A 24,096-nucleotide genomic window follows, 5' to 3' on the forward strand; every position below is an offset into this window, starting at 1 on the left:
GAAGATGTTGACCAATCTCTGCAGCCAGTACCTTTAAAACCTTTGGGTGTAGGTCCGAGTGACTTGTCTGTATTCAGTCCCAATAGTTTGTCAAATACTATGTCCTGGTCGTGAGAGACTTCTCCTTCCATTAGCACCTTACTCACTAGATACCTTTGGGATCTTTATAGTGTCCTACATTGTGAAGAGTGATGTGAAATAATGGTTTAAATTTCACCTTACCCTATTGCACATTGTCAATGTTCCAATCACATCCTCCAAGATTCCCTCACTCACTTTAGCTCCTTTTTACATATCTGTGGGAGGTCATGCTTGTTTATTTTTATATATATTTGCCCATTTATTTTCATAATGAATTTTCTTCCTCTTTATTGGCTTTCTAGTCACCCACTGCTGGTTCCAAACCCTAATCTTCTGGCCTACCTCTAGTTTTTATTGTTTTGTATATCTTTGGTTTTGATTGGATACTTTCCTTGACTGCCTTTATAAACTACGGGTGGTTCACCCATCTCAGAATCCTTTCTGACAGGTATAAATTTTGCCCTGTGTTCTGAAATATCTGCTAAAATGTCTGCCATAGCTCATCCACAGACCTTCCCCCTTAGTCCATTTACCCAAAGCACTTTAGACACTCCACACCCCTGTGATTACCCTGATTTAAGTTGAGGACACTCGTTTGAGATGAGTTGTTCCACTCAAACAATTTGAGATTCTACCAGGTTGTAGGTGGTTACCATACAAAGGCTACGTCATTGAAGAGGGGACATGCGAATCCATCGATCACACCACCAGAAACAGCATCAGTGAGAGTGCAACTAGATTGGGAGCAGAACATCCTTGGTTACAGAGGAAGTATTAAGTACCATTGTGTCATTTTAAAACAGTTAATTTTGAGTTTTGGTTACAGTTACCATCGATTTTATACCAGCTGATGCTAGGGAAGAAACTTCACCCGATCGCCCAGGACAGCTTCTCTGTCAATCCAAAAATTCCAGCACAGTTTATAATTCTGAACTTAATTGCTAATCCCGAGAGCATCCCAGTGTGGACTTGTTGGCCTGAAGGACCTGTTTCCACACTGTAGGGGTTCTATTCTATGAGTAAAAAATGAGGTCTGCAGATGCTGGAGATCACAGCTGAAAATGTGTTGCTGGTCAAAGCACAGCAGGCCAGGCAGCATCTCAGGAATAGAGAATTCGACATTTCGAGCATAAGCCCTGAAGGGCTTATGCTCGAAACGTCGAATTCTCTATTCCTGAGATGCTGCCTGGCCTGCTGTGCTTTGACCAGCAACACATTTTCAGTTCTATTCTATGATTCTAATCTAAGATCGTTAATTTCAAGATCTCTTATTAAACCCACCTCATTACACATTTCTAGATCTAAAATAGCCTGTCCCTGGTAGGTTCTGTGTTATATTGCTCTTTTTAAAAAAAAAACAATTCCTGTTGCATTCAACAAATTTATCTCCAATATTCCACTTACTCGTCTGGTTTGCCCAGTCAAATGCCAATTTCAATCACCCATGACATTTGTAGTGCCCTTCCTCCACACCTCCGTTATTTATGGATTTATACATTGTTCTACAATGAGGCACCTCTTCAGCGGTCTATAGATGACTCCCATCCACAACTTCTTTCCCTTCCTAATTCAATATTTTTAAAATAGTTAAAAAGTGTGTGTTGGTTTTATAAAGTGAGTCTGGAGAATCAATAATGGAAAATAAGGAAACGGCAGACGAATTGAACAGGTATGCATCGGTCTTCTTTCGAAAGCCTGTAAGTAACATCCCTGGATCAGTAATAAATCAGGAAAATCACAGCCAAAGAAGTAGCACTGAGCAAACAAAAAAAAAAGAGTTTTGGAGCTCTGGACTAACAACTCCCTGTGGACTTCATCCTAAAGTCTTTCCAAAACAATTGCTGGTGTGATTGTTAATATATTGTTTTCAATTTTGCAAAGCTCTTCATTTGGATAAAGTCCTATTCAACTGGAAGACAGCAAATGTCACTCCTTTATTCGAATTTGACAGAAAGCAGGAAACTACAGGCCAGTTCGCTCAACATCTACTATACAGAAAATGCTAGAAGATAGTATTAAAGAAGTTTTAGTAGGGCACATGACAAAGCTCAAGGAAGTTGTCAACATGATCTTGTGGAAGAGAATTCATGTTTCACCAAAGTATTGGAGCTCTTGAAGGCAGTCATGTGTACTGTGGATGAAGGGGAATTGGTGGATGTACTGTACTTAGATTTCTAGAAAGCTTTTGAGAAAATAACAAATCACAGGCTTTTGTAGAAAATAAAAGCTCATACTGCAGAGGGCAGTACAATGGCATGGATAGGAGATCATCTGGTGAGCAAGAAGCAGACAGTAAGTGTAAACCGGTCTTTTACAAGCTGGGAAACCAACCTTCAGGGAGCAATGCCTGGCCCTCATTGTTTACAATTATTATAAATGACATGAAAGGACTGGAGATCTGGTGAGAAAATTTGTCAACTCAATGATAGATTGCAAAGTACGTTGTGAAGGGGACATGAGGGTATTAAAATTAATATGGATACACAGTGAGCAGGCAAAGGTGTGGCAAATGGAGGAAATGCAGGAAAACATACAAGTATCCATGTTGGAAGGAAGGATAAAGAATAAACAGGTTATCTAAATGGTAAGAGATTGTAGAGCTGAGATGCAGAGCCCAGATTGCAGGGACAACAAATAATTAGCAAAGATAACAACGTTATCATTTAGTGCAAATGGAAATGAATATTAACGTAGGGAGGTTATGTTCAGTTTTACAGAGCATTGGTGAGACTTCATCTGGAGTACTGTGTATGGTATTGGTCACATTATTGAAGGAAGAATGTAAGGACATTGGAAGCAGTTGAGAGACAACTTGCCGGACTGATATTTGGAATGGGCAGGTTGTCTAATGAGGAAATGCTAGACTTGTACCTGCAGGAGTTTAGAAGAGGTGAGTTGATTGAAGCATGAAGATCCTGAATGGTTGATGTGGCAAGGGTGTTTCCTCTTATGGGTCAATCAACAATTCCATTTAAAACTGCAATGAGGCAAAACAAAAATTCTGAGGGTCGTAAGGGAGTTCCAAAGACTTAAGAGGTGATGAAAGCAGTTTGAATATTTTTAAGGCAGTTAGATGGATTCTTGTTAATCAAGGGGCTGAAAGGTTTTTAGGATAGGCAGGAATGTGGAAGTGAGGTTACAATCAGATCTGTTGAATGGTCTATGACTGCTCTTCATTTGTACTATGGGGAGAAAGATCATCACTTCTCAGTTTCAGTATCGAAGGTCGCTCCGTTAATAAAATGTGTTTTTTTTTTCCCATTCTGAAAGGGGAAAGGAAGATTTGTTTGTAGATTGAGAGTAGCAACACAATGCTGACAGCAGCTGAGCTGACACAAACTGTGAAACAGGATGGCCAAAAATGCTGCACACGGCAGCTAGCTATAGAGATCCCTACCTGGTGATAGGCTCTACAATCACTCACCATGTTAGGTATAGAGCAAAGCCAGAAACAAGGTGATTCGGCTGAAAGAATGGACGATACTTTGGATTAACCGAACACCAGTGAGACGATGGAGATGGGGAGGAAGGGGGAAGAGGGTATTAGTGCTGATGCAGGCTATACACGTATGTGTTGGAATGGGAAAGCAGCCCATTCTCAATGTGCTCCTCCACCACCAAGTTCAGACACCCAAGTTGGGAGGCTGATCATTGACAGCTCCACTGTAGCCACGCCTGTCTCTGAGCTTGTGAATTCAACTTGTGATTCTGGTAAAATAAGGAACTACTCTCAAAAAAGCAAGATTAGCAGATGCCTTCTTTTTAGGCTGGGGGGTGGGGGGGTGAATTTTTACAAACTGTCACATCATCTGGGCGGCACGGTGGCACAGTGGTTAGCACTGCTGCCTCACAGCGCCTTAGACCCGGGTTCAATTCCTGACTCAGGTGACAGACTGTGTGGAGTTTGCATGTTCTCCCCGTGTCTGCGTGGGTTTCCTCCGGGTGCTCCGGTTTCCTCCCACAGTCGAAAGATGTGCGGGTCAGGTGAATTGGCCATGCTAAATTGCCCGTAGTGTTAGGTAAGGGGTAAATGTAAGGGTATGGATGGGTTGCGCTTCGGCGGGTCGGTGTGGACTTGTTGGGCCAAAGGGCCTGTTTCCACACTATAAATCTAATCTAATCTAATCTCTTCCATGAAGCTGTTTCTGTGTTTTGCATTTAAAGTGATGCAACACTGTCCTCTGCTGGAGGATGCCCATTACTACACACAGAAAGAAGGAGAATATCCACAAGAGGACAGCATTTGGGTAGAACTGACAGAAACATTAAGCCAACCAGAAAGTTTGACGTTGAGATAATAAAGTGAGCAAGTGTTCAGTGATCTCTTGGAAAAAAATGTGTAAGCACTTTGAAATGTGTTTCAGACTTTATCAAAACCTCCTATAACTAAAGCCACTCACCACCCTGACATAGAAATATGTCACCGTTCCTTCAGTGTTGCAGGGTCAAAATTCTGGAAGTCCCTCCTATCAGCATTGTGGGTCTGGTTCCTGAAGACAGCTCACCACCACCTTCTCAAAGGCAACTAGGATTGGATAATAAATACTGCCGAAGCCAACAATGTCCACAACCCTTGGAGTGTAGAAGAAAAATAGGCAAAAAATTAAGAGAATTAAAATAAATTATTTTTCGTGTCCTTATTGAAAACTAAAAGGTCATGGAAAAACTCCACTTTGCCCTCTCTCTGAAAGAGGTCTCCCCTTAGTTAAGTACTTGTCAAACCTAATCCCACTGAACTTCTGAAGATGGGTCACTGCACCCGAATGTTAACTCTGTTTTCTCTCTGTAGATGCTGTCAGACACACTGAATTTTTTCAGCAATTTCTGTTTTTGTTTCTGATTTCCAGCATCTACAGTTCTTTGGAATCTTTTCCCCCCATCCCCCACTGAGTCATGATTTGGGGATGAAAAGGCCGGAGACTGGGGATGAGGGGGAAAAAGGGGTGCAGGGGCCTGTCAGACTCAGGGTAGCATGGTACAGATCTCTACGTGAGTTTGAGACTCGAGCTCTCGACCCCACTTTGGGAAGGCCAGCCTTAGACAATTTCCCCACAGAGCAAAAGAGACCATTCAGCCCATCCTCTGATCCTCCAAAGAGCACCTCATCTAGACTCACCCCATCACTGTAACTCTGCATTTCCCATGGCTAACCCACCTAACGTACACATCTCTGACACTCTGGGGGCAATTTAGTATCTGGATTAGTGGTGCTGGAAGAGCACGGCAGTTCAGGCAGCATCCGAGGAGCAGTAAAATTGACGTTTCGGGCAAAAGCCATAGCTAATCCAGCTAACCTGCACATCTTTGTACTGCAGGAGGGAACTGGAGCACCAGGAGAAAATCCATGCAGACACGGGAAGACGGTGCAAACTCCACACAGGCAGTCACTCAAGGGTGGAGTCAAACCCGGGTCCCTGGCACTGTGAGGCAGCAGTGCTAACCACAGAGCCACCATGCTGCCCATCTCCTGAAATGCTCTCAGACAGGAGCATGGATGGGGATTATTAAAGTGCAATTGTGGATGAGGCTTCAGTATTTTTAAACTTGCTTGTCAACATGGAGAAAGTCTGACAAAATAGTAACTTCAACAACTGTGATAGAAAACACCAACCAATGTAACAACAACATTTACACTTAAACCCTAAACACATTCAGCAGTGAGACAGAGGGCAAGTCAATATAACTGGAAATATGGTTCAAAGTGAGATTATAAATGTGGGTTCAGAGATCCTTTCAGAAACATTTGCTGCAACGTCAAGTCTCCAGAGCACGGGTGAGTGGGAGAGGATGACAGGCAGGGGTCAAGAGGTTGACCTGCGGTGAGAACGGTGGCAGAGTAACATCATGAACCATCTCGGACTTAAAAATAGTCTCTGATTAATACTGGTGTAAATATAGATTATAATAAAGTGTAAAGAGTGGAGACAGGAGAGTAAGTAGTTCATAATTTAAATATAATACAATAGTGGTGGGTGATGTATTGCTGCTGCAGCATATTGGAGCTGCTGGACATCAAGGTGACCCAGAGCGAATACCTCTGGAGTAAATGTTAGCTGTTTGAGGAACTTTAGATCCATGTTGGAGCACTGCAATCTACACTACAGGCATTGTGCCACATCAAGGAGGGGGAATGTTAGCAGTGCTCGAAGAGGTGATCAAATTAGGTAATTCATGTTTGGTCTCTGATCATGGACATGTGGCAACATGACAGAAAGGTATGGTCACCTCGGGGTACTATTAGAAGAGTCTTGGCTCCTGCAATTCAATGACAGGTTTCTCACCAATGGGCCCTCCCTTGTTCAAATCTCCAAGGGTCTGAGGGGGCTCGTGAGGCTGGAAGTGGCGGGCGCAGCCACCTTGAGTGTGTCCCTGAGAGGAGATTACCACAGGGCATGAGTGGGGATCTCTTCTGGCTGGGTGCCCTTTGGCACTGCCCCATCACCTTGTAAGAAGGGGCACTTGGAGGGCTATTAATTTAGTTAAACCTTCAGTGCTGACAGGCATGATTTCTCTGAGACCTTGGTAGACTTGGGAACGTTTCTCTGCAGAGATTGTAGAGATGCTGATGGTACCTGCAAGACAGAAGAGAAAGACGACTTCCTGGCCAATGGTTAGAGGTGGTGTGCAGTGAATGAAAGAGACAGTGGGGTGACTGTGAATGCTGTAGTGGAATGAAGAATGGGAGCAGTGCCAGCGAGTGTGTGTGTGGCACTTATCCTGGCAGAGTGGAGAAGCTCATTGACCTTTTTAGGGTTGTTCCTCTGCACTGACACGGGTGGTGACCTGTGACCAGGCTGGCACAGCCTCCTCTGCCAGTCCTTCAGCAAGAGGATGCCCCCTCCTTTGAACCATGCCATCCACTAGGATCGCCGGTGTCTCTGTCACAGAATCACAGTGTCATCCTTGCCTTCTCAGACAGTTTCATCATCGAGCAGGGCAGCTTCACAATGCCAATGCTTGCCAGGGTGGACTTCTAAAGATGGCACCGGCACGTCGGTGGATATCCGGTGGGTGATCCAGGAACCACAGACGGTAAGATGGGGCCAGAAGTTATTCACTTGTGGGACCGGGATGACACTGAGTGGCAATTTATTACCCGTCCCTTACCATCCTTGAGAAGGTGGTGGTAAGCTTCCTTCTTGAACCCCTGCATGCAGCCCATGTTCTGTAGAGGGATAGAGAGGGCTGAAGGAGCTGGTGGAGGGATCTGGCGGGGGAGGCGGGGTTGAGTAAGAGTTAATGAGCTGAGTCTGGTAAGGTACAGTGAGAAATCTCAGTCTCATGGTGAGAATTTGCCCAAAGGCCATAAAAATGCAAGGTTCATCCTGTGATGTTTTCCCTATCGAGTTTGTTGTTAAATTTTGGATGTTGGGGCCCTTATATGTCAGTCTTTACACTGTGATTGGAAGTTCATGCTACCTATTAACAACTCCAGCAGGAGGGAATTTTGACATATTCACCATAAAAGCATAAGCAAATTCAACAACAACTTCACCCTGCAAACAAAAAACCCCATCAGCGATCACACAAGTTCCAAATCAGAAAACACCAACAAATATAATAACAAATTACAGTCTATTATAAAGGATGTAGTAGCAGAGCATTTAGAAACCTAATCAAACAGGGTCAGCATGACCTCATGAAGTCCCCAATTCACTAAAACTCTTGAGGTAACAAACAGAATAGATGAAGGGGAACCAGTGGATGTAATGCATGTGGATAATCAGAAAGTGTTCTGATAAGATACTGCAATTCGGCTACTTAGGAAGAGTTCATGGTATTGAGATAGTGTATTAGCATGGATAGACTGTTGGCTAACTCATAGAACTAAGAATTGAGATAAGGGAGGCAATTTGTAACTAGCAGAGTGCCATAGGGATCAGTGCTGGGGCCACAATTACTTACAATTTATATTAATAACTTGAATGGGGAAAGTGAATGTGTTCTAGCCAAGTTTGCAGATGACATAAAAATAGGTGGGAAGACAGAGATTATAAGGGATATAGAGAGGTTGAGTAAGGGTGGGGGGGGGGGGTGGAATCCTTAGCAGATGACATATAATGTGGGAAATGGAAGGCTGTATGTTTTGGCAGGAAGAATAGAGGAGCTGAATACTATTTAAATGGTTAAAGACTGCAAAAATCTACCGAACAGAGGTGTATGGGTTTCCTCATCCATGAATCATGAAAAGCTAGCATCCAAATTCAACAGTTTAAACATAAATGAAGGCAAATGGAATGTTGAACTTTATTTTGAAGGAAGTGAAGTATAAAGGTAGGGAGGTTTTGCTAAATATACAAGGCACTAGTCAGGCCATAGCTGGAATACTGTGAACAGTTTGGTGCTCTCATCTAAGGAAAGATGGGCCCTGGAGACAGTCCAGATTGGTTCACTCAGCTAAGACAGTGTTAAGTATAGGGGGTTAATCAGTAATGGAATCGAGGGTTATGGGGAAAAGGCAGGAAGGTGGAGTTGAGGATTATCAGATCAGCCATGATCTCACATGAATGGTGGACTTGATGGTCTAAATGGCCTACTTTCTGCTCTGAAGTCTCAGCTTCATCTTTGGAAAGAACTAAGAAATGCAACAACAATCTCATCATCGAAAAGCACCAAACAGTAAGATATTGCAAAATACCAAGCAATTGCTTTTTGTTTTGGCAATCCTCCCCACATCACATTTCTTCACGTGATCACACAGTGTGTGGGATCTTGCCATGCCCACATGGCCTTCATCTCCCCCTACACTACACCAATGAACACACCACAAAAATAAAAGCTTGAGTGAAGACCACGGGGGGGGGGAGGACGAGAGATGAGGATACTGGTGAAATTGACATTGATGCCATGTGGTTGGAGGGTCCCAAGGTGGAAGATTAGGCGTTCTTCCTCCAGGCATTAGGTGGCAAGGGTTTGGTAATGGAGGTGCCCAGGACTTGTGAGGCCTTTGCAGAGTGGACAGGGAAGAGTTCTGCCACAGAGTGGTAGACTATACTTCCTTACACACTGCCTCCTATAAAAATACTATCCCTTACTTCCACTTCCTCCGCCTCCACTGCATCTACTGCCGGGAGGACTGATTTCACCATAGAACATCCCAGATGGCCTCCTTCTTCAAGGACTGTAATTTCCCTTCTGATGTGGTCAACAATGCCCTCCAGCGCATCTCCTCCACTTCCCGCACCTCCACCCTTGAAGCCCACACCTCGAACTGCAACAAGGACAGAAACCACCTGGTCCTCACCTTCCACCCCACCAACTTCAGTATACATTTCATCACCGTCCCCATTTCTGCCACTTACAAATGGACCCCACCACCAGAGAGATATTTCCCTCCCTCCCCATCTGCATTCTGTAAAGACCATTCCTTCTGCGACTCTTCTCAGGTCCATGCCCCCAACAACCCACCCTCCCCTCCCAGCACCTTCCCCTGCCACTGCAAGAATTGCAAATCCTGTACCCACACCACCTCCTCCCCTCCCCCCTCACCTGCATCCAAGGCCCCAAAGGATCCTTCCACATCCAGCGGAGATTTTCCTGCACATCTAAACAATGTGGTCTCCTCTACATCACGGAGACAGGATGTCAATTTGAGGAACCTTTCAGAGAACACCTCTGGGTCACACGCACTAAACAACCCCAATACTCTGTGGCCAAACGTTAACTCCCCCTCCCACTCCCACTCCACCAAAGACGTGCAGATCCTGAGCCTCCTCCACCGCCAGATTCTAGCCACCCGACACTTGGAGGAAGAACACCTCATCTTCCACCTTGGGATCCTCCAACCACATGGCATCAATGTTGATTTCACCAGTTTCCTCATCTCCCCTCGTCCCACCTTATCTCAGATTCAACCCTCCAACCTAGCACCACCCTCTTGAACTGTCCTATCTGCCCATCTTCCTTCCCTTCTATTCTCTCCATCCTTTGCTCCCACCTATCACCATCACCTCCCCCACCTTGATCTACCTATCACATCGCTAGATACCTTCCCCTCAGCCCCTCCTATTTATCTCTCAGACCCCTTGGGGCCATCCCACCCCCCCCCCAACATTCCTGATGAAGGACTTATGCCCGAAATGTTGACTCTCCTGCTCCTTGGATACTGCCTGACCGGCTGTGCTTTCCCAGTGCCACACACTTTCTCCCCACAGATGCGACCAGACCTGCTGAGTTTCACCAGCAATTTCTGTTTTTGTTTCACAAGAAAGGGACAGGAAGCAATACTTGACAGAGGTGTTAAGCTGTTGGGGGAGGTAGGGGGTTGGGATTTGCAGATTTACCTGATCTGAGCGCTGAAAGGTCTTTCATGGCTGAGGGCCGTTAAAATGATCTGCTGTAGTAGATTAGATTACTGTCAGTGAGGAAACAGGCCCTTCGGCCCAACAAGTCCACAACAACCCTCCGAAGAGCAACCCACCCAGACCCATTCCCCTACATTCACCCTTTCACCTAACACTACAGGCAATTTAGCATGGCCAATTCACCTAACCGGCATATTTTTGGACTGTGGGAGGAAACCCACGCAGTCAGTCTAGGGCAGGAATTGAACCCGGGGTCTCTGGCGCTGTGAGGCAGCAGTGCTAACCACTGTGCCACCCTGCCGCCCAGTAGGGTTTGAACAAAACATGAGAATGAACCAAAGAAATTGAACTGTGAACGAATGACACCCAGATTCTGAGTCCTCCCAAGCGAAGTGGCCGGACTGAAGGTTGCGAATCCCCTGGCCTTGAGCAGGATTCTGCTCGACAAGTGAATCAAGGGAAAGATTTCATGATCTCCCTCCCCACCCTCGGAATAGTCCACAGGCTCCATTGTGACTCATGCTGAAAACAATGAGCACCGTGACAACCTTGGTCCAAGTTTCACGGTCACTGGTTACAAAGAATGGGGAGCATTCTGCAGTTGCCATGGTGACCATTTGTTTTTTAGAGCTCCACTCTACTTTCCCCTTTTTGGCCACAAGCGATTGGAGAATCTGCCTCCGACTGAATAGAGTGATAGTGCTGGACAGAGAATCCACACATCCTGTATTCATCTGAAATCGCTGTAGGTTTGCCATCTCGGAAGTCAGTTTTCCTTCGCATTCAGATTTATACTGGGTTTTGTATCTGAAACAATATGGGTAGGTGAATAGGTGAGAGTGAGTGAGTGTTTGGTTGGGTTAATTGTATGGGTGAGTGAGTGTGTGGGTGGGTGTGTGCATGGGTGTTAGTTGGGTTAATTGTATGGGTGAGTGAGTGTGTGGGTGGGTGTGTGCATGGGTGTTAGTTGGGTTAATTGTATGGGTGAGTGAGTGTGTGGGTGGGTGTGTGCATGGGTGTTAGTTGGGTTAATTGTATGGGTGAGTGAGTGTGTGGGTGGGTGTGTGCATGGGTGTTAGTTGGGTTAATTGTATGGGTGAGTGAGTGTGTGGGTGGGTGTGTGCATGGGTGTTAGTTGGGTTAATTGTATGGGTGAGTGAGTGACGGTGAGTGAGTGACTGGGCTATGAGTAAGCAGGAGCTTGCACCAGTGAGTGAAGGGAGAGTGAGAATGAGTGAGTGGTTGGTTAGTTGGTTGAGTGGGGAATCAGGAATATGTATGTGGGTAGCAGGGTTGAGTTGTGAGGGACCCAGGGCGTGCAGTTGGTGAGGGGGTGGAGGGTATCGTATGGATTGCAGTGCTCAGGTCGGTTACATAGGCCGATCTCTTTGTTAGATCAGGTGTAAATATTTTCACCCGACTCAAGACGCTGATCCTGAGCGCAGTATCAGAAACATTTGTGGGGGGTCCCGGGGCAACACAGATCAGAATAACAGAAGCTCAAAGGACAATTTTTTAAAAAGTTTCAGGACAATTTTAACATGCGTCTGACGGGTGTTTCACAGGGTGCTAACACACACTTCCCAACATTACACACAACTTCAAGCATCGGGATATTGTGTTTATCAATAATATCATTGAGGGCAGCACCTCCATGGGAAATAGGATGGGACAGGTAGAGAGGGAATTGTCAGAGGCTACAGACAGGCTGAGAAGATGTACCCTTGTCATAGTCACGTCAATGTCATTTGAGGCCCTGACGACAGGTGGTTTTGGTAAGGAGTGTGGGATGCCGATTGGAGGGATTCCGACATGGAGTTCTGGGAGTGATGAGCTCAAATGTGGGAGGCGATAGGGCCTGAGGAGAGGACATTGTGAACAGGCTCTGGCCCACATGGGTGGGATGAAAGAGGGGAGAGGAACAAGGCATCTCAGAAAATTCCACCTTAGGGACCAGGCCGAGGGAGGCAGCCAACAAAACAAGTCTCAATCGCGGAGACTAAGAATTACATGAGCTGGGTTGGGAATGCTGAGGTTCTCAAATGAGGAATAGGGAGATGGAAGCAATATCATCAATGATAGCTAGACAGCTGGGAGACTCTGTGGATCAACATGGGCGGTGGGGGCAGGAGGTGTTTAGACAGAGTGAAGAATGACAGGATTGTGCTAACTTGACTAGCAGTGAGAGGGTGAATGAGGGACTTGTGGTTGCTGCTTATGAAGAAACATAAGCTAAGAGCAGGAAGGTGCCAGAGTTCTGACAGATTGAGGGCAGGGGTTTGGGAATGCAGGGGTAGTGGGAGGCAAGGAACAAAAGCAGGGACAATGCTCAGCGGCAGGAGAAAGGAGTCTGAGAAGGACAGAGTGAAAATAGGTGAGGAAACTAACAAAGTGGAACCGCAAGGGCTGGGTTTGAGTCTGGAAGAGGAGAAAGTAGAGAGACTGGTTAAGCTGCAGTTGTCAGGACATGTAGAACGGGGAAGATAGGGAGGCCTTGAGAGACTACACAAATTTCACAGTGGGTCAAAGTTGCTCACTACCACCTCACAATGAAGTGTATGCTGGGACAGAGATGATCCTACTTCCCAAACCATATGGTCAACAGAGAAGATAAAATACTGAACTGAAAAGGTTACAGTTCTTATTTAAAGCAGTAGGTTATTAACGTGCTCCATCGTTTAATTTTTCAGACTGCCTGGATCTGATATTATGAACAATTTGTGTGATTCTCTACCGCCTAAGCCTGGGTAAGATGGGAAGATCTGGACAAAATCTCTTCAGAAAGATTTTAGCCTAGTCAAGTCACAACTTAGGGAGGGAGGGGCCATTTGAGACTGAGATGAGGAGGAATTTCTTCACTCTCACGAGGCATGCGAGCCTTTGGATATCTCCAGAGCAGAGAGTTACGAATGGTCAATAATTAACTGTACTCAGGACATGGAGCAGTAGAGCTTTGTTTAATAAAGGGAACCATGGGCTCTGGGATGAGATGGGAAAGTGGATACAGAAGGTTAGCGGTAAGCGTATTGACTGGCAGAATAGCTGACTGTGGGAGCAAATTACTGCAGATTTGTACTGAAGTCTGTACTGAAAACAAAAAAAATGCTGGAAATCACAGCTGATCAGGCAGCATCCCTGGAGAGAGAGCAAGCTAATGTTTCATGTCTAAATAACTGTTCATCAGAGCTGACTTGAAATGTTAGCTTGCTTTCTCTCCCAGGGTGCTGTCTGACCTGCTGTGATGTCCAGCAGTTTTTGGTTTCAGCTAACAGTAGGCATGAGGCTTACTCCTGCTCCTGTTTCTTATTTCTTGGAGTAACCATTCCTACAGAATTTTTGTAACTAACGGGAGGAGTGAAGTTATTTAATCAGCGCAGACACACGGAATATTTGATTCTCAAACTTCACCCAGTGGTTTTCTCACACTGACCACAGAGCTGGAGTCAAAGCTGGGAGGTACTTTGGGAAGAGTGCAAATGGACCTTCGGGAACTTTCCTCTGTGACTTTCTTGGTGAACACATCACTCCACATTGTTTCTTCATAAGGAGCAACCACTTTCAGTTCCTTTTTAATGCAAAACATGACAGTATCTGCATTTCTACAAAACAGTGATGGTAATAAAACTGCACACAAAAAAAATGGCTTATTTGAAGCTATGTGCACATTACTAGAGTCATAGAGATGTACAGCATGGAAACAGACCTTTCGTTACAATGCGTACACACTGATCAGATTTCCTCATTTAGTCTCATTTGCCAGCATTGGCCCATATCCATCCAAACCCTTCCTATTCATATACCCATCCAGATGCCTTTTAAAATGTTGCAATTGGACCAGCCTCCACCACTTCCTCTGGCAACTCATTCCATACACGCACCACCCTCTACATGAAAAAGTTGCCTCTTAGGTCCCTTCTAAATCTTTTTCCTCTCACCTTAAACCTAGACCCTCTAGTTCTGGACTCCCCACAACTCAGGGAAAACTCCTAGTCTATTTACCCTATCCATGCCCCTCATGATTTTATAAACCTCTATAAGGTCACTCCTCAGCCTCCGACCCTCCAGGGAAAACAGCCCCAGCCTTTTAAGCCTCTCCCAATAGCTCAAATCCTCCAACCCTGGCAACATCCTTGTAAATCTTTTCTGAGCCCTTTCAAGATTGACAACATCTTTCTGATAGGAAGGAGACCAGAATTGCACACAATATTCCAAAAGTGCCCTTACCAATGTCCTGTACAGCCGCAACATGGCCTCCCAACTCCTGTACTCAATACTCTGACCAATAAAGGAAAGCATACCCAACATCATCTTCACTACCCTATCTGCCTGTAAAATGCAGAGAAAATCAGATATTCCCTCTGTCTGCTGTAAAAATAATTTCTTTTTGGGAGTTATGTCACATTTAAGAACTATTGCCTATCTTGAAAATTTGGACATTAATCTATCCCAAAGACACATATGTATGCACATGATCATATTGAATGGCGGTGCAGGCTCGAAGGGCTGAATGGCCTACTCCTGCACCTATTGTCTATTGTATGAATTCGACAGCATTCGACAGAGTGCCAGATTTTGCTGTGGTGTCATTCCTGGGAATTGGAGTAGTTGGTCAGTAGATTAAAGGATGCTCCAACTATGTCCAAACAGGTTGATTTAAAATAGGGTGAGTTATCTCAGTTGACTAACTGGCTGGCTGGTTTGTGACACCAACAGCACAGGTTCAATTCCTGTATCGGCCAAGGTCACTGTCAAAACCCTACTCTCTCAACTTCACTGGAACTTCGGTGACCCCAATCCCACTCGCTAATGAGACCAGGGCTGTGACCAATCTCACTTTGCCATGTTGAATTGGAGCAGAAATGCTTAGTTCAGCTTTTCAAGGTCATTGGAAGTGTCCATGAGGAATGCTAAATAAAAACTGAAAGAACTGCGGACGCTGTAGATCAAAAACAAAAACAGAAATTGCTGGAAAAGCTCAGCAGGTCTGGCAGAACCTGAGAGGATAAATCAGAGTTAACGTTTTGGGTTAAGTGACCTTTCCTCAGACCCCTTCGCCAGTTCACTCCGATTCCTCTCTACAGATGTGGCCAGACCTGCTGAGCTTCTCCAGCAATTTCCGTTTTGATTTCCATTAAGAATATATATGATGGAAGAACTGAACCAGTCACATCCCTGGATGGAATCTAACTTGACAGTTTTTTTTTTGCCTTTTTTTCTAGAAAAGAAAAGTTATTAAAATAGCTGCCAGTCACTGAAATAGTTAGTGAAACGTGTTTAACAACAGACCAGAAGTTTATTACACAAAAGACAAAAATATTAACAAAAAGTCCAAACTACCTCATTGTAGAAGACTGTTTAGAAAAGTTGTAATATGGAAAGCAAAGCACAATAAAGTCTCCATTATTTGGTTCTCCATTCTCCAGAACTGTCATACAGAGGAAGTTTCCTCACCCCGGGGACTGGTTAATTGGTCACCTCTCTCTCCTTCCAATCAAACCTTGCAGACGGTATTTATAAGCAATCCTGTCCACTGCCAGCACAGTCATGTACCCCCCAAACTGGGCAGATTACTGAAACACTTTCCCGACAGTAGCCATTTAGAGATTCAAATCCCGAAAAGTATGCCCCATCTCGCAGCTCCCGAGGATACTACATCACTGATTTCTGACTGTTTCGTTCCTGTGCAGCATGGGGACAATTCAGTCCGTCCTTTCCAACTCCACTGACAGGACTGCTTTACAAATCTGGCAGCCAAAATCTTCTGTTCTCATGGCCTGCAGATTTCTGATCAAACTTTCCTGGTTTGTAAGTTTGACAGTTACCCATTTGCTGTGGTAGATGTATTTTATCTGACCTGTTTTATATTCCCCGCAAGGAGAAAAGAAGCTAAACTAGCTTCTGACCCCAGTCATGGCTCTTCCAAACCACCTTAAAAATGATCAGTCTCTGGGTTTTTTCAAAATAAAAATCAGCCCTTGATTATTCTGACCTGAAAATAAGTCAATCGCCTTCAATGTTAACCACCTCCATATAAGCAATTGTTCAGCAATACTCCAGATGGGTCTACATATATTTGCTGCCTGAGACAGAGTCCGTGTTTCAAATATAATACAGTCAGACTTTTCTTCAGAACTTAACTCTGTTTTTCTCTCTCCACAATAGCAGCCAGTCCTGTTGAGTTTGTCCAGCATTTTCTAACTTTGTTCCATAAAGTTGCATTTCACAGCTTCCCTTTTCGTTGCTTCATCTCCAGCACGACAGAAAACGCCGTGGAGATGTGTAAAAAATGTGGGAGAGGCATGACGTTCCCAGAATTGTACAAGGTAAGTGATCAGTTATGCACACAGACCCACAAATCTGTAGTGTGGCAGGCTGCAGGAGTTAATGGTGAATGGTGACAATTAAGTTCAGCACTTCAGTACCTGGCCAGAGAGGAATTTGTGGGCTCATACAGCATGGTCAACTCATCCATGCCAACCAAGTTTCCCTAACTAAACGGTCCCACTTGCCTGCATTTGGCCAATAAGCCGCTAAACCTTTCCTTTTTGTTACCTGTCCAAAGGTCTTTTCAAATGTACCTGTACTTACCACTTCCTCTGGCAGCTCATTCCACATACGAATCACTGTGAAAATGTTACCCCTCCGGTTCCTTTCAAATTTTTCTCCGCGCTCCTTAAAAATATGTCCCTAGCTTTGAACCCCCCCAAAATCTAGGAAAAAGACCTTTGCTATTCACCTTATCTATGCCACTCATGATTTTATAAACCTCTATGAAGGTCACCCCCTCAACCTCCTACACTCCAGTGAAAAATGTTGCATCCTATCCAACCTCTCCTTATAACTTAAACCCTCCATTCTCTGCAACATCCTGAACCACCCTGTCTACTTGCAAAAGAACGTTCAAAGAACCATGTACCTGAAACCCTAGGTCTGTCTGTTAAGACAACAATACCCAGGACCCCACCATTACTTGTTAAGTCCTGCTGATGTTTGTTTTACCAAAATGCAATACCCTGCATTTACCCAAATTAAACTCCTTCTGCTGCCACTCAGCCCATTGGCCCAATTAAATCAAGATCCCGTTGTACACTTAGATGACCCTCTTCACTGCTGTCTATACCTTTATCATCAATGTTGGTGTCATCGGCAAACTTACAAACCATGCCTCCTAAATGCTCATCCAAATCATTTCTATAAGTGACAACAGTGGACCCAGCACCAATCCCTGCAGAGCACTGCTGGTCACAGTCTTCGAATCCAAAAAAACAACCCTCCACCACCATCCTCTTTCTCCTACCATCAAGCCAATTTTGCATCCAATTGGTAATCTCTCCCTTAATCCTATGTGATCAAACTTTACTAATCAGTCTACCAGGCAGAACCTCGTCAAAGGCTTTACTAAAGTTTATGTAGATGTCTGTGGCTCTATCCTGATCATTCATTTTGGCGATGTCCTCAATCAATTTTGTGAGCTATGATTTCTCATGCTCAAAGCCTTGCTAACTATCCCTGATCAGTTCTTGCTCTCCAAATGCTTTTAAATCCTATCTCTCAGAACCCCTCCAATAACTTACCAGCAATGAGGTCAGACTCACTGGTCTGTGGTTCCCACGGCTTCTCCTTACAGCCTTTCTTAAATAAAAGGCATAACATTAGCCATCCTCTAGTCCTCCAGCACCACACTCGTGGCTGTAGATGATACAAATGTCTCTGCTGGGGGCCCTGTAATTTCTTTCCTAACTTCCCATAACATATACTTTATCAGGTCCTGGAGACCTATCCACCTTAGTGATTTTTGAGACCTCCAGCACCACCTCTTCTGTAATGTGGACTCTTTTCAAGACATCAATATTTATTTTTCCCAAGCTCCCTAGCCTCCATGTCTTTCTCCACAGTAAATACTAGCATGAAATATTCATTTAGTGTCTCTCCCCTTTCCTGTGGTCCCACATAGAGATGACCTCGTTGATCCTTAAGGGGCCCTACTGTCTCCCTAGCTACTGTTTTGTTTTTAATGTACTTGAAGAATCTGTTTGGATTGTCCATAACCTTACCTGTCAAGGAGATCTCTTATCCCCCTTTTGCCCTCCAGATTTCCCTCACGATATGCCCCTACACCTCTTATACTCTTTAAAAATTCTCAAACTTTGAATGAGGAAAACCAGAAAAAAATACAAGATAACCAACATTAGCAAGAGAACATGATGATAAGACTGTGCCACCCAGTTAAAAAGAGACAGGGTGGTTTTATTTTTCTGAGTGTCACAAGAATTTGGAACATTCCTGGAAAAGTGATGGGAGCAGAGTTGTTGACTATTTTTAGGACAGAGGTGGATAGGTGCTCTAGTACTTGTCATAAATAAACAGAATGATGGCAATATTTGTCTTAGTATCCCTGTAAAAATGTCTAATCAGTCAAGCCCAGGTTTTTTGGAAGTGTTGCTGAGACTGAGGTCAAAATGGAGCTTCACTTTTTGAGTTCAGGCCCTCTGTGTGTTACATTGATGAAACATGGTCAATTTGAACTGATGTTTTAAGACAGCAGATACACAACGATGTTCATTTTACACAGAAAGGGGAAGCAATCGTCATTGCACCAGGATATGAGTTATCACGTACCAAAAGTAGCATTGCTGTCCACCTGTGTGATGAATTCTTCAATCGGATTCAACCTCCGAAGCCACTTGTTTCAAGGTAACCTCACTATAAATTGTTGAACTTCTTATTGTGGAAGGAGATGGGGAGAAAGGGAGTATGTTGTGGGGTTTGATTTGTAACATGCATTGAAAAATATAAGCAAACTGTTGTGCTGCGAAATAGCTCAATCTAGGCTATCTTCAAACAGCTACATCTCTTGAGCAATTCATTTCATACAGCTTGCTTTACCTTGTGGTATATAGCCTGTTCTAGTCTCCCTGTACTGTACTCCTTGCTGTACCTGTCGCGGTCGCCCTGTACTGTACACCTTGCTGTACCTGTCCCGGTCTCCCTGTACTGTACACCTTGCTGTACCATCCCAGTCTCCCTGCACTGTACACCTTGTTGTACCATCCCAGTCTCCCTTTACTGTTCACCTTGCTGTACCTGTCCCGGTCTCCCTGTACTGTACACCTTGCTGTACCTGTCAGTCTCCTAGTACTGTACTCCTTGCTGTACCTGTCGCGGTCGCCCTGTACTGTACACCTTGCTGCACCATCCCAGTCTCCCTGTACTGTACACCTTGCTGTACCATCCCAGTCTCCCTGCACTGTACACCTTGTTGTACCATCCCAGTCTCCCTTTACTGTTCACCTTGCTGTACCTGTCCCGGTCTCCCTGTACTGTACACCTTGCTGTACCTGTCACAGTCTCCTTGTACTGTACACCTTGCTGTACCTGTCCCGGTCTCCCTGTACTGTACACCTTGCTGTACCTATCACAGTCTCCTTGTGCTGTACACCTTGCTGTACCTGTCCCGGTCTCCCTGTACTGTACACCTTGCTGTACCTATCACAGTCTCCCTGTACTGTACACCTTGCTGTACCTGTCCCGGTCTCCCTGTACTGTACACCTTGCTGTACCTATCACAGTCTCCCTGTACTGTACACCTTGCTGTACCTGTCCCGGTCCCCCTGTGTTTGCTTTATGTTTCCATCTCCATTTGCTTGCTATATCTGTCTAAGCTCTGCACTTACTAATTATTAGAGTTCAATTCATATGATGTGTTAACTTGCCCTGTCTTAAGCAGGCTATGTTTTATTCACCGTGTTTTAAATTATGGTCTTTAAGGTTCTGTGACGAGGATCCAGAGTGTCTCTGGTTTCTGTAGCTGGTGGTTTGATGTTATTTCCATTGCAGAACCTCGATATTGCAGAGGATTAGAGTTTATAACTAGTGCTCTAGGTTTACTTTCCACCATTAATTCTTTGTTTTTAAATTAACTTTTCAGGCCTCCATCTGAAAGCCAGACGTGAGTGTTTGTATGGAGAACAACTCTGACTCAACAAATTGAATTCCGCTAATCAATCTCCCTCTTCCACCAGATTCTGAAATTATATTCAAAAGATGTCAGTAGTTTTGGGTATGAAATTGACTTGTGAGTCAAAGGCTGATAGGAGGAGGGAATAAATATTTTTCTCACTGGACAGAAGAATGCAATGGGTTTCCCAAGGATTGGTACTAATACGAACGCTTTAATGAATTTGATTTCTGTATATGGAGTACAGTTTCAAAATTCCTGAATAATTCAGAACATCACAATACAGGAATTAAGTTGTAATAGTAGTGGATATCAGGAGGACATAGAGAGACTGATGACCTGGGCAATAAATGGCAGATGCCAATATATGTGTGTAACTAGAGCAGTGATATAGAATCACAGGATCCCTACAGGGAGGGAAAAGACCATTCAGCCCATCGAATCCACACCGACCCTCCAAAGCGCATCTCACCCAGATCCATTCCCCTACCTTATAACCATGCATTTCCCACAGCTAATCCACCCAACCTACACATCCCTGGATACTACGGGACAACTTATCATGGCCAGTCCACTTTAACCTGCACATTTTTGGACTGTGGGAAGGAACCAGAGAACCTGGAAGAAACCCACACAAACACGGGGAGAATGTGCAAACTCCACGCAGACAGTCGCTTGAGGCAAGAATCGAACCTGGGTCCCTGACACTGACAGGGAGCAGTACTAGCCACTGTACCATTAAGAACAGCAGCATAATCAAACTGCTCCTATTTTCAGAGGAATGTGGGAATAGATGCTCCTGGGATTGGGATGGGGACTGCTGTGTATTCCCAAATCTTTGACAGTGGCAGACCACATGATTACAAAAGCACACGGATCACTAATGTTTTAAAGGACTTTTAAGAATAAAAAGTTTAGTGAAGTCACACTAAACTTAAATAAGTGTCTGGTGGATCTCAGCCCAGTTGTGGTCCTGGCACATTAGGAAGCATCTCATGGATTTGGAGAGTTAAGAGTTTTTTTCCCCCCTGGCAAGTGGATCAGACTGTTCAGATATAAAATAATTTGCAAAGAATTAGTGGAGAAACAAGAAGAAATTTCCTGAGCGAGTTAATAAGACTTGGGATGCAAGAGCTGAAATGGAGATAGAAACAGACTCCACAGAAATGTTTGAAAGGTAACTAGTTAAGTATCTGGAGAAGGCTAATTTGATAAATTATGAAGAAGCTGGAGTGAGCAACTAAATTGGCTAGCTCTTTCAAAATGCCATTCTAGTTATGATGAATTGAATGACTTCCTTACGACTCACAAAGCGATCACCTATTCAACTACTCCAATGATAGCCAGTTCGACCTCACCATCCTTTCTGTCGATCTCTCCCCTTTCTCTGGGTTAGCTAACATCCAGCCCTCCATGCTGACTTAACTACCTCGGCTCTGAATTCTTGAATTCCTTCTTTCAAAATCAAGCCTCATCTCCTAATTTTAAGACAGTCTTTAACGCCTTCCTATTTGACCGAATCATCCCAAATCTCCTTCTACTGCTCAGTTTATTTTTTTAAACCTGATTGTGCAGCTATGAAACATCGAGTTGTTTTACTACTGGAAGAGAGTTATACCACAATGAGATTCTATTAACAATTGGTAAAGAACAAGCCAACTTTGCTTCCTGCAATGAGTTGAGGCCCATTTCAGCTTCCTCAGTGTAGACTAAGGACTGAACGATGCCTGAGCCAACTTGTTGCATTGTTTCTCTCTCTCTCTCAGGTTTTCATTCACTTCATGCCCTGAGCCATTGACCTCCAACAGGTCAATTAGTCCACATTTTCTTGGCACTACACTGCTGTACGTTGTGGTCAAAGTGGGACCCACCTGAACAGTGCCTCAATGTGGTTGAGGGCTCTTGCCCCTCTCTCATGTGTAGCTGAGATTCTACTTGGACCTAAAATTTCTGATCAAACTGCCTTAAAATCCACAGCCTTGATTAAATATACAAATCTTCTACTTTCCAGAGAGCAACTGGTCACCGACCTGCAGAAGCAGATCACCGAGCTGGTGAATTTACTGGAACAGGAAAGTCTCAAGCAAATGAGCATTGTAAACAGGGTGAGTTAAAGAGCTCTCCACCTCGATGTGAACATAAGGACCAGACTCTGCCGTGCCTCAGTTCAGAGGCAAGGATGGCAGTGCTGAAGCATGAAATACTCACCATGTTAGACAGACTTGCAGTTCCCCTCCATGGACTGTAATGTCACTGTTTAAAGGGACTTTGTCAATTGGTGAAAGTAAGAGTCAGTCTTCTCTAGAGAAGGGATAAGAGCCAAATCCACTTAACTATGGATGAACGAACGTTTGACCCACTTCCGATTTAGGATTTCAACCTCATTTTCTGGGCAGTCTGAGGAAGCAGAGGATAGATCTCCATGTTTTAATGCTTGTTTGACATGGAGTGGGATAATTTCTTGTGGGCAAAGGCTCTCATAACATGGATTGGGAATCCTCAATCCATACGGGGCTAATTACTCTTTCTGTCGACAAGGTAATTTTAGCTGAAGTCTGCAAAGGACCATGGGCATTTTTCTCCCAGCTGGAGGGGTACCACTCCACATCAGGCATGGAACAAGGAGAGGAAGCCAGCCTCCAAGAGCTGCCACAGCCAGTTTGAAAATTGGACCTGCTCCTGGCATCATTCTGTATTACACTCTAGTCATCTAGCCAACATAGCTTATTGATGCATGGAAGGTCAATCACCAGTGTAGCTTGTCAGACTATTAACCAGTCTGTAAATCCTTCCACTGCTTCATTCCTCTCTTCAGGTGTGTGGAGGTATGGAAATTAAGTATTACTTAACAGTATCTCCTCTGTTAACTCTATCAAGGTGCCATAATGAAGGATAATCTGTTGCAATTATTTGATACCCATTTGCCATTTGGCATCCTGATCAAACTGGTACAAAATCTGGGAGAAACACAATGGTTAGAACATGAAATTCACTACCACAGATTGAGGCGAACACCAATGATACCTGTACAGAAAGCTAAGTCTGTACACAAGGGTAAAAGGAACACATGGTTACCTTTCCAGTCTGGAAACCTATTGTTTAGAAGCACGAGTTGCCAGTGTATGTTTTGAGCAGCCACTTTCTTTTATGCCCTTCCAACCATTTGTGAAATAAAGCAACACATGAAATCTTCCGTTGCCCCAATATCATGGGCATTAGTGAATGACTAATTCAATTCTGTAAAGCCAAAAATTCCAAAATCCAGTTGATTGGTCCCAAAGTCCCAAACTGGAGATGTTACAGCCTATAAGGATATGCTGATAATCATCTGTATTACCATCATTCAATTTGCCTCCATCAACACCCTGGAAAACACCATAGATTGGAAACCTAACCAAGCTAATCCCGTAAATATTGTACCCGTATGAACAGGTCAAATACTGTGTATTCTGTGACAAGTACCTCACTCCCTGATTCCCAAAGCCTTTTCACCATCTACAAAGTCTCAGCATAAGAGAATATTTTCCATCTTTTTCACTGAGCAATAAACACCAAAAGAAGCTTGGCACATTCTAAGACACAACAGCTCAAGACATTGGCATCACCTTCATCATTGGCACACCATGGCTGGGTACATACCAGCTACCAAATAAACCTGAGCAACTCAACAGAATCGTCCAAACCCATGATCTCTACCACCAATAAGAATAAGGCGAGTGGGCAATATTTTAGCACCATCATCTGGAAGTTCCC

This window comes from Hemiscyllium ocellatum, chromosome 7 (assembly GCF_020745735.1).
Source record: "Hemiscyllium ocellatum isolate sHemOce1 chromosome 7, sHemOce1.pat.X.cur, whole genome shotgun sequence".
NCBI lineage: Eukaryota > Metazoa > Chordata > Chondrichthyes > Orectolobiformes > Hemiscylliidae > Hemiscyllium > Hemiscyllium ocellatum.